This window comes from Tamandua tetradactyla, chromosome 2 (genome assembly GCF_023851605.1).
Source record: "Tamandua tetradactyla isolate mTamTet1 chromosome 2, mTamTet1.pri, whole genome shotgun sequence".
Taxonomy (NCBI): Eukaryota; Metazoa; Chordata; class Mammalia; order Pilosa; family Myrmecophagidae; genus Tamandua; species Tamandua tetradactyla.
In genome coordinates, this window is record NC_135328.1 from 164,020,780 (window position 1) to 164,037,617 (window position 16,838).

Here is a 16,838-nt window from a genome sequence, read left to right on the forward strand (position 1 = left end):
CTTCCCATTTCCTGGACATTGAACTCAAAAGGTCCCTCCCAAAGGGATTCAGTATTGATTTCCTCAAACCCTCATGATGGTTTTGTTTGACCTCCACCTGTAAAGCTGTTGGAGGAATTCACCCAGGAGATGGGAAGGAGAGGTGGGTGTGGATCCGGGAGACATTTGAAAGATGAAATCAGGAGGAGGTTAACACTGAGGGGTCATGAGAAGTGAGGAAAAGGGCATAATCTAGGATGGCACACCGATTCTGGACTTCGGGATCGAAGTGGTAGCAGTCACTGCATTTAGGAACACAGAGCAGCATGCTTGAGCAGAGAGAAGATGCTTGAGTGGAGAGAAGGCGTTTAGTTTGGGACCATATGAACATTAAGTGTCCATGAGACATCCAAGTAAAGCTGCCAGCAGGCTGCTGGATGTATCACTCTGGAGGTCAAAAAGAATAGTCTAGGCTAGAGATCAAGATGCCAGCATAATTGAAAGTCAGTGGAGAAGTGGTGCAAGTAGAATGCACTGATCATTTGCAGATCAGGGGTCTGCAAATTCTCTGGCATAGTCCAGATAACAATATTTATGCATTGTGGGCCATAGGGTCTCTATCACAACTTCTCAAGAGAGCAATAAAAGACAGTGAGTACATGAATGGACTTGGCTGTGTTCCAGTTATACTTTGTTTACATAAACAGGCAGCTACCAGAATTGGCCCACGGGCTGTCGTTTGCCAACTCCTCATTTAGATCAGACTCATTGTTTCTCAGAGCATTGCTCTGCCAGAGGTAATCACAATGCCTTTCATTCTACCACTAATAAAACATAAAAGAAATAGTACTAGCATGTTTATAGCACTTTCACAATGTCACCTAATTCAATCCTCACGAGAACACTCAAGTATTTTCATTATTCCTGTTTCACAAATATGTCAACTAAGGCATAGAGGTTAATGACTTGCTAAAAGCTTAAAATTCATGTGTAATAGAGCTAGGATTTGAATCTAGACCCAGATTAAGTAACTCAAGAGCACAATTGGGATGCCTGGGCTTTAGCAGCTTCTTTTCTGCTAAAGAGCTGTGTGATGTGAGGCAGGTAGCTTCATTTCTCACCTTTGATTTCCTCTTCTGTAAAACAAGGGATTAGGTTTAAAGGATTCCCACAGGCATTTCTTACTCTGATATTTAGGATCCTTTAACTTACCCCAGGTGACCCAGTAGAGTTTAGAAGAACTAATCCTAAAACAAAGTCTTCCAAACAGCACCTCTTCTTCAAGCTGTCCTTATTCCATGTAGCACAGGAAATGATAGAAATTTCTAAAATATGATGACTTCATTAAGGTTCCCAGAGAATATCATCCTGAGGTCCAGTTGCTTATTCAGAAGAGGACTTCCCCATGTGGCAGATAATTAGTGTCAGCAAGCTAGGTTTCCTCAACTGCTAAGTGAGAAGGTCAAATGAAAAGATGTATGTGGAAGCAAAGCAGATAGTTTGTGCTGACTATTGTTATTATTATTGATGGGGAAATGCAAAATTGATCAGAATATGCACAGTGCCCTTTGGGAACTCTGATGGTACATCTCTGTTCACCAAATGGGTTTCAGCATCCCAGCACATCAGGAAGCCAGTGTCTGTTATCATCAGTCTCTAAGGTGTTATCGTGAACGCCTTCTTCCATGAAATCCTTCTTGTATGTCTCTCCCCATGAAGGCCAAAATTTCAGACTGAAGGTGGACTAGGAAAGGTGTTTCCTTTCTTTTAAATATAAAGGGAAGGAGAGCCAACTCCTATTTGTTAAGTGAGCTATTTGAGCTCACTTATTAGTTATTACAATTCCATGAGGTATATGTTATGAAGCCCATTTCACAGACGAAGAAATTGCAGTTCCAACAGTAGAAATGCTTGCCTGAATTTATACAGTTAATATGAATAAAGGACTGTATGAACAAAGGACTGCCAGGTCTTTGGCTCTAAAACACCTGCATTTTTCATGGCCCTACATATGGATTCAGACAGAACTTTATTTTAGCCTCCCTGGCTGCTACTGTCTTTCTTATTTGCCAAGCCAGGAGATTTAAAACCCCCACTGACCTAGGTCCAAGTGTGGGGCTAAAAGGCCCTGAAGCTGAAGTTGCTGCCTGGGCATATCAATTCTGAAGGGCTCAGTTCTGTTGCATTTCCCTCTCTGGTCTGAACCCTGGCTTGGCTTGTGGTTGATTTCACCGCCAGTTCCCCGAGATGCGACAGAGGGAGGCTGGTTTAGCCAGGGCATGGCATGATTGATCTCATGTCCCTGGCAACCTTTTTCAGCAGGCTGTGTCTACTCTCCACTAATACAGATACCTTTGCTAGACTGTGGTCAAGGCTTCCCAAGGCACATGCTATACAAGTAAATGCATAAGCACAATTTAGGTGGTTTTCAAGGGGACCTGTTACATTATGGTCTAGGAAACTACTTCCCCTAGACTTAAAATCAAATGGCTGTTGTGTTGCAATTCATCGACTTGAATAAGCCCACTGGCAATAATTGGTTGCAGAATTTACCATATTGTTCCTAATTTCTCAAATTCAAGTTTCCAATTGTACCAGAGGGGACAATTCTGTATGGGGGTGGGGGAGACTTGATGGGGAGAGGTGTTGCAGTGGAGAACAGGGAAACTAAGATAGAAATGGAAATCCAACCCCTGGGCTGCTCTCCTGGCTGTTGCACCATTTTCTGTATAATTTGAGAAAATTACCCCTCACATCCAGGGCTTCAGACTCTCCACCTAGGGAAAGGAAGTGGACAACTAAGGGTCCTTCCAACTTTCAGCATTCTATGAAAGGGAACATGTTGTAATAAAGAGGATGGGGGCTTTAAAAGACCTGGGTATGTTTACATGAAACTCTAGAGACAGCAAATCCAGTCTATAGTGACTGAAGGCACCCATCCCAGCTCTGCCCTGCACTGACTGAGTGACCTTGGACAAGTCAACAAACTGTTAGGAGTTTTGGCTTCCTCCCTATAAAGTGGGGATGGGAGCACTAAAGGTGCTGTAGCTTAGCAGAAAGCTCAGGGTGGATCATGTCTCTGATATAGGGACACCCCATAAGGGCCATAAGCATTTCTGTAAATATAAACTATTTTTATTCCAATTCTGTGATCCCACTTGGCCGCTGGATATAAGACCATAATTCATATTTAAAGGCCTCATGGAGGAGGCCATAACATGTGGAAGTCTCCGTTATCCACAGGGACATGCAACCAGATTCTTTAGATTAACCCCCACCTTCGTTCTGCACAATTTCCTTGGGCTGAGGTAACACCACCATCATATTCCATAACATAGATCCCAGTTGCTGTTGCACCCATGTGCTCTGAAGGAGGAGCCCTTTGGAAAGCCACCCAAGGGTGATTACTAGGACTGGAATTATCTTTATCAAGGAAGGGTAAAACCACATGCCAAGACATAGGAGGTTAAGCATGTGTGGATTATCTCCCGTGAGCCAGGCACTGTGCTAGACAATCAAAATATTTTTTCTCTTTTAATCCTCACCAAATCACTTCACAGAGGGGTTCTGCAGCCTCATTTTACAGTTAAGGAAACTGGGGCTCAGCAGTGCGATAACTGGGTCGTAGGCTTAATAAATCGGAGATAGTGAGAAAGAAAAAAGCAGCTGCTGACAGCCAGGTGCAGCCAACCGGTCTATCCCACAGCTCGGCCTTAGTGTTCTCCTGTCGAATAGAAACAGTTTGACAGAACATCAGCCTCAGATGAGGCCCTTCTGTCAGCTTGATGGGACAAGACAGAAAAAGTCCACTGTGTAATCATGGCTGAACACAGGCAAAGCATGAACGTTGTCCAAATTACAAAAATGACCAAATATTCTTCTATCCCTATTTTAGCCTTGCTCCATTGTCACCTTCCACATAAGAATTACTGAAGTGGTCATAGAATGAACCCTGCTTCCTGACAATACCCAATCCAGGAAAAGCCCTACTTTCTTGACACTCTCCAAATCACCGAACACAAACCTAAATCCTATAATAAGCCTATTGTAACACCTTCCCACAGAGCTCCGCCGTGACTCCCCTCATTGCAGTGAGTAATAAACTCAGCTAGCTCAATGCCAAGTGTGTTCCTGGCAGGCTTTGGCTGAAGGATGTTGGTGCTAGGAATACTAATCTTAGCCTGCTTGACTCCAAAACTTCTGCTCTTCCACTGTTTCACTGCATCTCCCAGGAAAATGATATTTAATTTAAATAAAAGGTGGGATGGTTGATTTTTTTTTTGGCTTAGTTTTTACTGTATGGTTTATATATACTTTGTTGTTCTCTAGAAATAAGGATATGAATATGTTTGAATCACAGATGAGCTTAAAGTTTCTGGCTCCCATTAAGAAAAGAACCATTCTTTCACTCACTCGTGTCCTCACTTTCTCCATATTATTAGTGGAGGTGCCTCCCTTATTTCAAGCTCTCGCTCAGAATTTGAGATACTGACAGGAAAGCACTGTCTAGAACATACTAATGCGATAGGAGTGCAGAAAAGGTCTCCACAAGGCACTGCAGGAGTCCGGAAGAAGAGTGGCTCAAATCACCTGCAGCATCCAGGAAGCCTTTGTGTTTGAGCTGGGTCTTAAAGTGTGAATTCCCAGGTGCAGGACAAAGAGGGAAGCCAAAGGCAGAAGAAACTGCCTGAGGAACCCGTCTGCCATGGGAAAATCCTGTCCTGTTAGCGTAAACTGGAAGTTGTAGGGCGTAGGAGAGAGCGGAAGTACTTGGGGATGGGCAGGAAGGTGGAGCCACATCAGAAGGAGCATGGGTGCTATTCTGAGGAGTTTGCCTTGTCCTCTGAGTGATAATAGGGTGGGGTCATTTCAAGCAGGAAACTGGCATGACCAGATGCATTTCAGCATGATCTTTCTGGTGGAGACATAAAGAAAGTTGCTTTAAAAAAAAAAAAAAACATGATTTATGTGACCTGAAGGTCAAGTTCTGATTCATTGTCTAGAAGAGATAATTTATTACCACTAATGGAGTCTGAGACTAATGTGCCTTGTATACCCAGCTAAGGAGCTTTGATCTTACCCTGTGGGTGATAACCTTTGAAGGATTTGAAGCACAGCAGAAATGCGGTCAAATCTGCCAGAAGTGGGGAATGGACCACAACAGCATGTATATTTATGTATAATTCCATTTAGGCTTTTTGGAATATTGAAAATAGCTTGAAGACCCCATCGTGACCTTGCTGGAAACTAGGTGGGAAATTTCTGGATCAAATGATTTCTTAGCTCCCTTGCTAGCTCTGACAATCGAAGTTTCCGTAACAAGGAAGGTAAAGCTATTGCCAAAACATATAATGCATCACAGTGTCAGATTTGGGGATTATCTGCTGCTTGGGGTTTTCCACACCACTGCTCCCCTTCATTAGTGGGGATAATTGAGAGTTGACTGCAGTCGTTACCGCTGTTGTGATGGGTATTTGAAGTTAAATTCCGGCAAGCAGGAGATGTGTGAATATTTATCTCAGCTGCAGAAAGTTAATGCAGTGTGGCATTAATTACCCTGTCTGAGCCTGCTGTCTTCTTCTGTTTTTAGGTGTCATTCTCAGTCGGATAAATTAGTTTCCAAAATTAGAACAGAGTAAATTGTAGGGTGAGATAAAGGCAGCCTGACTTCTTAGGGCATCCAAAAAGAACAGCAGGTTGAGAAAGTCTTGGGAAAGATTACCTTGGATCCTTGAGCCCAGCATGAGCAAAAGAAAAATGTTTTCCCTAATGATTATACTTAACTATTTTACTGACTACTCCATCTTTGGTTATTCTACCCCATCTGGAAATCACAAACATTAAGGTCACAGGTTTAAGATTTCAAGACATTGGCAGGATATAGATTAGCTACTTGACAAATCGTCATTCTGAGGAGTCTGCTAGATTCGATTTTGAGAGTATATAACCACATCTGTGTGTATTTAGGAAGAAGTGATCAGAAAGGCGAGAAACTAGAAAACTGTATCATGAAGTCATTCATTAATTCAACAAACCTTCATCCAGCACCTACTGTGCTAGGTCCCCATATGTAAATCAAGTGGTGGACAGTACTGTGCTAGGTCCCCATATGTAAGTCAAGTGGTGGACAGTACTGCTGAGCAGTAACCCAGAGGCAAGACATGGAAAACTGGGCTCCCATACTTTGTCACAGATATGGCATAAAGAAGGATTACACATATTCTTTGCATTTCCAAAGGGTAGTGTGAAGTTCCTTGGGTAGAAAGCATGAAGGGACACGTGGGCCCTTTGTTCTGCTGTATTACAAATTGGGCTGCCTCAAAGAGACACGTAAGCTCTCTTCTCTGGGCTTCAGATTCTTCATCTATGAAATGATGGGCCTAGACAAAATAATCTTCTGGGCTTTACAATAGAAAGCAAAGCAAAACAGTGTATTAAATACACAGGAGGCAGCATGATGCATTTGAGGTCACACATCTTCCAGCTTTAGTTTTTTTATCTGTAAAACCAGACGGAAATAAAAAAAGGCCACTCCCAGGGCTGTCAGGCAGATGAAATAAGGCATAAAGGTGTTTTGTAAATTGTGAAGTACTCCCAGATGGAAGAGGTTTTTATTTTTTGTTGTTTGTTTGTTTTGTTGTGCTGTGTGTGTTTTTTTATGGCAGCTGGTAGATTAGAGAAAGCACTGAACCCTATTTTCAGGTCTCATGTCCCAAACTTACCACCTGGGTAACCATGGGCAAAGTATTTAACGTCTCTATGCCTGATTTCTTATTTGCAAAAGAAATAAAGTATCTGCTTTGCCAGTTTGTACTTGAAAATACCTAGCACTGTTCCAAAGACACGTAGTAGGGCCTCACGGAATGCCAATTCAATCTGAAAGTTCAAGAAAATACACAAATAAGTAGAATCTACTAGCTAATTTTTAAAAATGGCAGAATTAAAATGTCAGCACACCCATTCATTTCTAACATAAACAACCTAGAGTAATGTCATAGAGGTCAATTTAAACAGAAGGGCTCATGGCTGCTTAAAACCAGAGTATTGATCTGATCTGCTTGGCCAATGCCCACTGGGCCATCTCAACATGAACTGAAGTCTGAAGTGGTTTAAACATGGCTGAACACTATTTCCCCACTACATTTGGATTGAAAGTTTGCTGTGTTACAAGTAGGTATGAAAAATCCCTGTGTGTGTCTCAAGACAGCCCCCATGGGCACGGGCAACTGATTGGCTAAACCTGAAATGGCAGATTGAATGATGACACATCCCAGGAGTTTTTAGCTAAAAGCTAAAGGTATAGTTGCTTTTTCTTTTGCCCAAAAGTGCACCCAGCCCACTACTTGTAGAAACAAAAGAGCAGTTTGAAGTAAAATTCTAACAGTCTGAAGTGGACATTATCATGAATCCATGTTGGAAATACATATATATATATATACTGGCTTGACTTATAATAATTGTGACCACTTTCTGAAGAACTGTTCCTGCCAAACACTGTGCTAGATGCTTTATATGTTATCTTGAATTCTTTCAAATATCCTTCAGGATGAACAGTGTTAGTCCCATTTCATGGTCGAGGAAAATGAGGCTCAGAAAGGATAAACATCTTTCCCAGGTCACACCGTTAGAAACTGCAGTGCCTAGCTCTCTATACTATACCACATTATTTTCCTAACTGGGAAATCAATCTTAGGTTGAAAACCGAGGACAAAGCTGGGTGAGTAATTCTTCTTGATGGTAAAAATATTGCCAAAATGATATGCATCATGATCAAAACTAATCCAAAAATAACCTATGGTTATCCATCATAAACTGTCACCTTTCTGTTCTAATCCCAACCCCTCCTTCCAAAGCTGTCTCAGAAAATTCTATCTGGAAAGGGCGGGTCTCACTTTGTCCCTCTATTCACAGGAGTCGGAGCCTTTCTATGTGTAGATCAACAGACCTAAGAAATAACATCGATGCGGGCTCATTGTGGGTGCTTCAAGACTGGCATGGAAATCAGCATTGCAACAGGCTCTCTTGTATTCTTTCACCTCACCTCATCCCACAGAGAAATTCACGATTGCCCAATGGAACTTGTTCAGAAGAGGGAACTTAGAGACAGTTTTTGGCAACCAATGGCAGATATCTATGGCAGCACAAAAACAAATAAATAAATGAATGAAACAAAGAAACCCAGGAGTATTTAAAAATCACACCCAACATTAAATCTCAAAGCAAGTAAACGCTTACCCAACAAATACTATGAACTCTCTTAACATGGGTTTAAGATGACCCAGTATATGAAATCATAACTCTCTTATTTCTCTACCTGTTGACCACAGTAGAAGCATCAAATTTGAAGTGACAGGCATCAGAGAGTTACAACAGGGTTGGCACTGACTTCTTTTAGGCAAAAGCAAGAGGTCCTCTGTAACCATAAGGTCATCATCTAGTTCTTCCGGCATATGGTGATGCCTTTTCATCTCCATAGGGCCTGGTCTGCCATTTTCTCCCCCTTTCCTTTCGATGTCATGTTTGAAAATTAATGGGTGTACAAATTTTTGTATTGCTTTTGACTTTTAGATATGGATGAAGAAATCTAACTGGAAAAAAATACAGGCCTCGTGTGAAATGAATTACCTTGAAATCACAAGGCAAATAAATGATCAGTTTACTCATTATTATCAACACTGTTGCCAGAACAACCCTTTAGCTATTCTGCATCCTCGTGAAGAAAGACAGCTTTTGGTTTGAACTCTGATTCTGTGAGTAAGAAAGGACATCAAATCTCATTGATGAGGAAGATGAAAAATGCATCTGATTGCCTACGAAGCTCTAAACTCTAAGTACAATAAAATGATATTTTTTATTTTTCCGATATCTTGCTGCTGTGATGCTATGCAGACAAGTGTTTCTCCACGTGCCATTTTCAAAGAAAAGTCATTTGCCAAATAATTCTGTTACAATTCCGGTAATGTGGTTTCGGATCTTGAAAATCAACTTTCTAATAGAACAATGGTGACATGAATATTCAGAACAAACTGATTCCATGGTCAAAAAATGGTTCATCTCTATCTCTTTTTGTACATCAGAAAATTCAAATGGGATTTTTATTTTGTAACTTGAAAAGAAAAAAAAAAAAAACCTTACCATTAAACTCTTTAAATAATTTAAGGGAAATGGCTTTAAGGAGTTCTTATGAAAAAAAAATTGCCAATTTTTTTTTGTAAATATAAATGTTAATGAAAATGCTTTTTAATAATGCCATTACACTGTAGAGAAGGTAGCAGATTGAGTGGTGGGTGTGACAAACTGAATGGATGGGACTTGCTTTCCAGATGTTATTCTGGAACATATGGTAGAAAGCTGGAGTACAGGAACAACTGGCAGTAGCAGCTGGCCAGTTGGCAGCAAAGGGAGAGCACGTGACTCCATAATCTAGCCTTTCCACATAGAGTACCCACCCTATGTGCAAAATAAGAAGAAGTTCACGTTTTGAAGGCCTGTCCTTCTGATTCTGAAACCATCTCCCGTGTCTCCACCCTTACCTACCCCCATGGAAATCACTGGACTGTTTGTACATGAATCAGAAGAGCTTAAACGTCCTTTTTTTTACATTTATGAGACAAAAAGTGCAGTGTTCAGTTCGTATGTTTAGCACATGATTTTCATAAAGAATCTATATATTTTTGCCCTACAGAGGATTGTTATACAGGTCAAATGTGTTCTCCTGATGTTCCTATGCAGTTCCAGTCTGTTGAATTTAGTGGTTTTAACACTAAGAAGAAAACTTTGAAGAATCATGTGGTTAATTGGATTCACAGATAATTGTTATTACTTTGATTTAAAAATTTTAAAAGTGGAATTTACATTGAAATGGTTGATTTAAATAGGCCTGTATGTTTTGGTTCTTCATATCAATGGAAGCCAAAATGATCTGGTAAAAGGTATACTTGTTCACAAATAGAAAAGTGGTAAGTCAAAGTGATCGTTTATTGTTTTAAACTCAGATTTCACATTATCAGGTCACTGGAAACTAATTTTTTTTTCCAGTTAGGTAAGCTGACCAAATGTCCATTCCAGAATATATGTAAATGTCATCCTAGTATGGAAGGGCCGAAGAAACCAGAAAAGTGAGAAAGGGCGTTTTACCTCCCTCTGTAGCTACCATCTGTTGGTCCACATTATTTCTCCAGGAGCGTGTAAACATTTTATGATTAGATATCCCTTCTACCTGAAGGGGGAAATGGGAAAAGTGTGCTAACCAATCAGGGAATCGTCCTGAAACCAATTCAGTTGTATTTTCTGGGGCTTTGATAAGATAGGCAGTTTCCATGGGGAAATCACTTCAACTGCTATGGTGTCCGTGATTCTGACTCTAAACAAGTGGTGCTATCTTCTCCCTCAATATGGCTGTCTCGAGTTTGTCTTGCAGTATCACATCCTTATACTGATTCTTTTGGTTGATCCTGACACAAAGTGAACTCTGGCTAATACTGCAGTTTCACGGGCACCATTTGTAGTTAATTTCGTAGCAGAAGGTGACAACTCAGTGGACTGATCATCATCTACTGAACATAATTGAAAATGTAATTGCTCTGAACTTAAAGAAGATGTCCATGTGATGCATTAAAGGGAGGGAAACAGGTCAGCATTTTGAACTGCCATCCATATTATCATTGGCAGTATTCTGATTTTTTTTCCAAGCACTATTCGATGGACCAGAACCACCATAGCCTATCCCAGGAATACAGTGAGATTTCCGAACAAGAGTTGAGGTGCCAATACCAAAAGACTGTGGGGAATCTGCACAGTTCTGGTTAGATTGATAGAAAATCCATGTGTTCAACTGTTAATTCCTCATCTTTCACTAGCACTAAATTTGTCACTTTAAATTTTGAAACCAGGGAAACGCCACCTGTCACTCTGTCCCCATTCCCCATAGCTCTTCAATCTTTACATGTCGCAAGACTATTTTGATAGCTTGTAGTCATTCCAGTGTCTACTGAAACCCCATAATGTAATGTACTGGGCACCTTCTTTTTAAAAAATGTTTACTCTGTGGGTTTGGTTCATTTCAATTTCTGTGTTCTGACACATATTTTTTTAATAAAGATGAGAAAGAGAAAATGACTGTTGCAGTACATTTCTAGACCTACTTTAACCTTACCTCAGATGACAGTTTGTTAACATATATGGACACATTATTTTTAACTTTATGTACAATGCATTCAACAGAACAGCGAAATTTTTAGAAATTTTCCATTAATTTCTGTAACACACCATGTAAAACTGTTACAAATAAACATGTTTGAGAACAACAGTTTAGCCTGGCTTATTCCACCAGATCCCAATGGCTATTTAGGTAATGGATTGGAAGAAGAAAATGCTCCTATTTGAGCCTCTGTAGGATGCGACCAGATATTCACGAACCGGGTGAAGGCTTGTGTTTTCATGGCACAGAGCTAGAAAGAGAAAACTCTACCGCAAAGTTAGGTCAGTTTTGTCCTCAGGGGAGAAGCAGCCACAGTAAGGAATGAGGATGTTGTCAGGGGAAAAAAAAAAAAAAATACCTAGTGTAGAGGTGGTATTTGAACCAGACTTAACATGGAACTTTCCAAATTGAAAAAGACCACAATGCTGGCCCCCAGGATTTGTATCATCTCCTAAAACAACCTGCTAAACTGTTGGTTGGAAAACCAAGGTTTATTTAGACTGTCACAGTCTAACATAGTTCATAGTAAGATCTTTTGCTCTAAAGTACCCAGATAGGGAAGTATTTATTTTCTTTCTATCTCATTCAACCTCACACATTCCACCAAAAAAAAAAAAGTCTGAAGCTGGAGTTAGCTTTTATATGTGTCGAAGAATAGAAAAAAATTGTGTGTGTGTGTATATTTATATATTCATAATATGTGTGTATGTATTTGTGTGTATGGGTATGCACAGGTGTATGCGTGTGTCCTGGACCCTCATTTTTTCCCCTTTTGTAACCAAATTAGTTTGCCCAGCCAGGAGGTTCAGACAGACTACAGTTTGGTCACTGAGATGCCAGAAATCACCTCTGTTTAGGAACAGTGTTGCTAATGGTTGCATAAATGCACATCATCAATCTGTCCTATTTATAGAGAGGGTATGAAACACATGTTACCTCCAACTTTGAGAAAACAAGAGAATGAAAACAGGCTTAGATTCCAGCAAAATGAATTTGGGGACTATGTTCTGGACAATAAGAAAAGCTAAATCCTGGATCAAATTGCTAAAGGATGCTACAGAACCTTTTCTGAATAATAACTGGCCCACATTTGTTGAGTAATTATTATTTGCCTGATATATGCTGGGTACTTTATATCTATTGCCTTGGTTAATTTTCTAAACAACTCAGAGGGATAGATACTAATCCCCAGTTCACGGAGAAAAAACTGAGGCACAGATTTTCCCCAGCTAGCAAGTGGCAGAGTTGGGATTTGAATTTTGATTCTCTTTACGCATTGTTGATTCTAATTTTCAGAATAACTGGGTATTCTCTCATTTAAATAGCCCTATGCCTCTTTGCAGACCTCTGATTAATCTTTGGTAATAAGTTAGATTTCTAAGTACTTCCAGTTTAAAGTAAAAATAAAAACCTTTTAGGTGTTATGATATTAAGCATGTTGCCAAATACATAGTTTCTTCTTTAATTGGCATCTTTGAAAATGTGTATGTCTGAGGGATAAAAAAAAATAAACCCTTTGTCCAACTAGTTCAAGTTTAGCTGAAACCAAGCACTGGTGATTTACTTTGCCAAGCTAAATGAATCTTAAAGAAGTGACAAATTAAAAGGTGTCTTGTGTAACTGCTAGGTGGATGCCAAAATAAATCAGGCAGATGTATCGGCTTTCATTTTGTGCTTGAGAGCAAATCCTTGTTGTTTTGACAGTAAATGTTTTTTGTTTTACTCAGAATGACAGTAGCAAAAACACTTAGAATAAAAACAGGTTTCGTTGAAATCAGCCTTAAAGGTTTGAAAGCTTTTAAAAGATGTTTAAATTCAAGGGAAGTGTGAGCAATGGTGCCTGAACGAAAAAGAAAAAAAAAGTAAACAGATGCAAAAGGCTTTCAAGCCATTTAGTGTTTTTATTCTTTCAAGCCGTTTAGTGACCAGTTCTCAGTGTTTATGTTAAAATATGAATAAAGCTGCCACCCTTGTGCTCCTACTCTGTGCATGCCACTGGATTTCTAGCTGTCGTTGCCAATCCTTAGGAAAACCATTTTACAGCTTAGGAAACTGAAACTCAGAGATGTTAGAAAACAGCTATTGATTAGCAGAGCCATGATTCTCACCAGAGTCTGTCGCAGATCCCAGGCTCTGATTCCAAAGCCTCATTCCTCTCTTCCAGGATGCTTCTGGCTGGCAGGGTCTCTGGGATGTCAAATGGCTCATGCAAACTCAAGTACTTTGAGTCCGTCAGCATTCAGTTCCAAGTTGTGTCTATTAAAAATCACACCATGCAGTACCTTGGCTGATTCAGTACAGAAATTGATTCTTAAATAAAATGACTGTAGTGATTCTAAAACAAAGGGGAAAATCCAGTTTTATTCTCAAGAATAATAAACACTGTAACCCAATTTAATGAATATTTAATTTCAAAACCAAAGCTTAGCATTCGCTTTATCTGCCAAGGTGTAAAGATCTGAAGAGAGCACCTTTTTGAACAGGCTTTCTGTTCCTCCTTTGCTGAAGAATATTAATGACTGCAAAGTGGAAAATGTCTAAATATTCTTGCGAGACTGCAGCCCCTGGTGACTTGGGTCTTTCATCTTCTGAACAACCTCTTGCGGCTTCTATCACTTGTGCTGGGGTCACAGACTGGAGTGGGGAACAAGCAGGAATGGCCGGAGCTGGAAAAAGCAGGTCTCAGAGCTGGCACTTTGTCAACAGCAAAAATGCCAAACTGTCTGTCTCCATACTGTACTTTTTAACAGGTCTACCTTACCTCACCTTTGGAGCAGGGGGAACCCTGACGTCTACCTCATTTCAGATTATAGGTGGAATCCACTCACCTGCAGCTCAGGGCCATGAGCTAAAAAAATCTAGGAATTTCATTGTTAGAGGAAAGATGTTTTCCTCTCCCTTTCTTGTGCCCTTTCAGACCTTCTTGGAATGGAAAAGAAAAGTGGTCTAAAATCACACAGCTCAAGTATGCCCCTTTGGGATACAGCAACGTTATAGTATCAACTAAAAATAAAGGAATCGTTAATCAATGATTAGCCCCACTTTCATCAGAAAAGACAGACTTGTGAAAGTCAAGCATGTAATTAGCTACTCACTAGTTTTCTTTCTTCTATTTGTACACTCAACTTACATGAGGCATAAAGTATTTGACCCTCTGCATATCATTTGTCTCTTTTCTTATGTAAGTGGTGCTCATTGTCTTTACTGGTGAGCCAAAACAAAATAGTTTCTAGATGGTGGGCTCTGAATTCAGAATGTCTTGGTTTAGATTCTGACCCCACAGACAACTCACTTAAGCTCTCTAAAATTCATTTCACTCGCATGGAAAATTCAGACAATAGCACCTTCCTCATATGGCTATTAAGAGAAATAAATTTGATAATTCCATACCTGGAACATAGTAAATGCTCAATACATGCTACCTATTATTAATGTCAAAGGAAGCCTGATAGCTATTTGCTATTATTGTACTTAATCCTTTTACTTTATACTTCATCGTTTCACACCCACTACCCTAAGCACAGTGACGCTTATGAAATGTGCCAAATAGAAGTGAGTGATTATTATCTCTATTTTGTTGTCAAAGAAAGGCAAAGAAACACGCACATACATCTCTGGAAATTTTTCAGTGTTAAAGCTCAAAGCAAAAATGTATCATGAACATATTCATGTAAAAAGGATTTTTAAGCATATGCTATGGGCCATGCCTTGTAATAAACACTGGAGAGTAAAAAAATGTTGAAAATGCATACGTAGTCCCTGCTTCAAGATTCTCAGATTCTCGTGGGCAGGAGAAATTAATAGAAGATGAACTACGATAGTAGTAGTGCTGGAATAAAGGCAGATACTAATGCAATGTGAGTATGGGAGAAAGCTATATATAGCTTTCAGTGGTTGAGCTGAGTCTAAAGAAATGAATAGGAGTCACCAGGAGGTGATGGCAGTGGAGGGAAGAGCATTAACAGAACTGTCCTGGCCAAGGAGCTGGAGTGCCTGGAGTGACCATAAGTGAAAAGAGAAAATCACACACAATTTAAGCTGTTGAATAACACAAGGAAAAAAAAAGTTTCTCAGTTCATGATGCAATGCTAGAATAACAAAATAATAATTTTAAAAAGCAGTGCAAATTATACCCTAATCTTCCTTAGGACTAATAAGAAATCCGTAAATTAAATATTAGTAAATCAAATATAGCCACAAGCCATGACTAAATAAAGTTGATTCTCAGAATGCAATTAATAGGTCAAGAGAGACTAACTTTCATTTTAGTGGATGCCAAGAGGCATCTGATAAAATTCATTATCCTTATCTGAAGAAATATATAGCAAACTAGAATTAGAGTAATATATTTTCAAATGATAAAACGAGCTCAAACCAATAGCCAAGATCAAACTTAACAGTTAAACTTGGGACATCCCCATTAAAATCAAATGGAGACCAAGGTTGTCAGCCGTTACCCTTACCACTTACCACTGTTACGAAGTTTGAGGCAATGCAATGCTCTCACACAAGAAAAAGAAATCAGATGGTGTTCTAGTTTGCTAGCTGCCAGAATGCAATATATCAGAAATGAAACAGCTTTTAAAAGGGGAATTTATTAAGTTGCAAGTTTACAGTTCTAAGGCCATGGAAATGTCCAAATTAAGGCAAGTGTATAACAATGTCCAAATTAAGGCACCAACAAGAGGTTACCTCCACTCAAGAAAGGCCGATGAAGTTCAGAGTTTCTTTCTCAACTGGAAAGGCACATGGTAAACATGGCAAACATGGTGACATCTGCTAGCTTTCTTTCCAGGCTTCTTGTTTCATGAAGCTCCCCCAGGAGCATCTTCCTTCTTCATCTCCAAAGGTCTCTGGCTACTTCAGCTCTCATTGTTCTCATGGCTGTGCTCTCTCCAAAATACTTCCTCTTTTAAAGGATTCTGATAAACTAATCAAGACCCACCTGAAATGGGTGGAGTCACATCTCCCTCTAATCAAAGGTTAATACCCACAATTGGGCAAGTCATATCTCCATGGACATAACCTAATCAAAAGATTCCAATATTATTGAATAGGGATTAAAAAGAAATGTGTGCTCCCACAAGATTGGATCGGAATTAAACCATGGCTGTTCTAGGGTACATAATCCTTTCAAGCCAGCACCTTGTTAAATGTAAAATGAGGAAGTGATCAATGTTTGCAGATACAGTTCTAACAGGAAATATCTTTTGGAAGCTGTTAGAAAACTGTTAGAACTAATAAATAATCAGTAGGTGTCTAGTTTAAAAATAAATATATACAAATCAATACTTGTTATAGTGCCATAAATAATCTTTCAGAAACTGATGGGAAAATATATTCCATTAACAAAGCAACAAAAATAAAATACCAATAATTAAGTTAATATTAAAGATGAAAGCTCTAGATAAAGGAAAGAAAACTTCAAAACCTATTGAAGGGCATTAAGGAACTGAATAAATTAAGGGATAAAGTTTCAACACTATAAATATGTCAGTCCTCTTTAAATTAATTTATAACTTAATGAAGTTCCAATCATATTTTCAATGAGATTTTTTTTTGCATGGGCAGGCACTGAGAAGTGATCCCGGGTCTCCAGCATGGCAGGCGAGAACTCTTCCACTGAGCCACTGTGGCCTGCCCTCAATGAGATTTTTTT

General features: G+C 39.5%; 1 protein-coding gene across 6 annotated transcripts in view; it reads left to right on the forward strand.

The window, feature by feature from the left end:
* Positions 1-9,082, forward strand: part of DAB1 (DAB adaptor protein 1) — a 473,979-nt gene extending 464,897 nt beyond the window's left edge. For all 6 annotated transcript variants that reach the window (XM_077149515.1, XM_077149510.1, XM_077149513.1 and 3 more), the window contains one exon: positions 7,891-9,082. The gene's annotated coding sequence lies outside the window, so the exon portion shown is untranslated. The remainder of the gene's footprint in view (positions 1-7,890) is intronic.
* Positions 9,083-16,838: the final 7,756 nt, after the last annotated feature.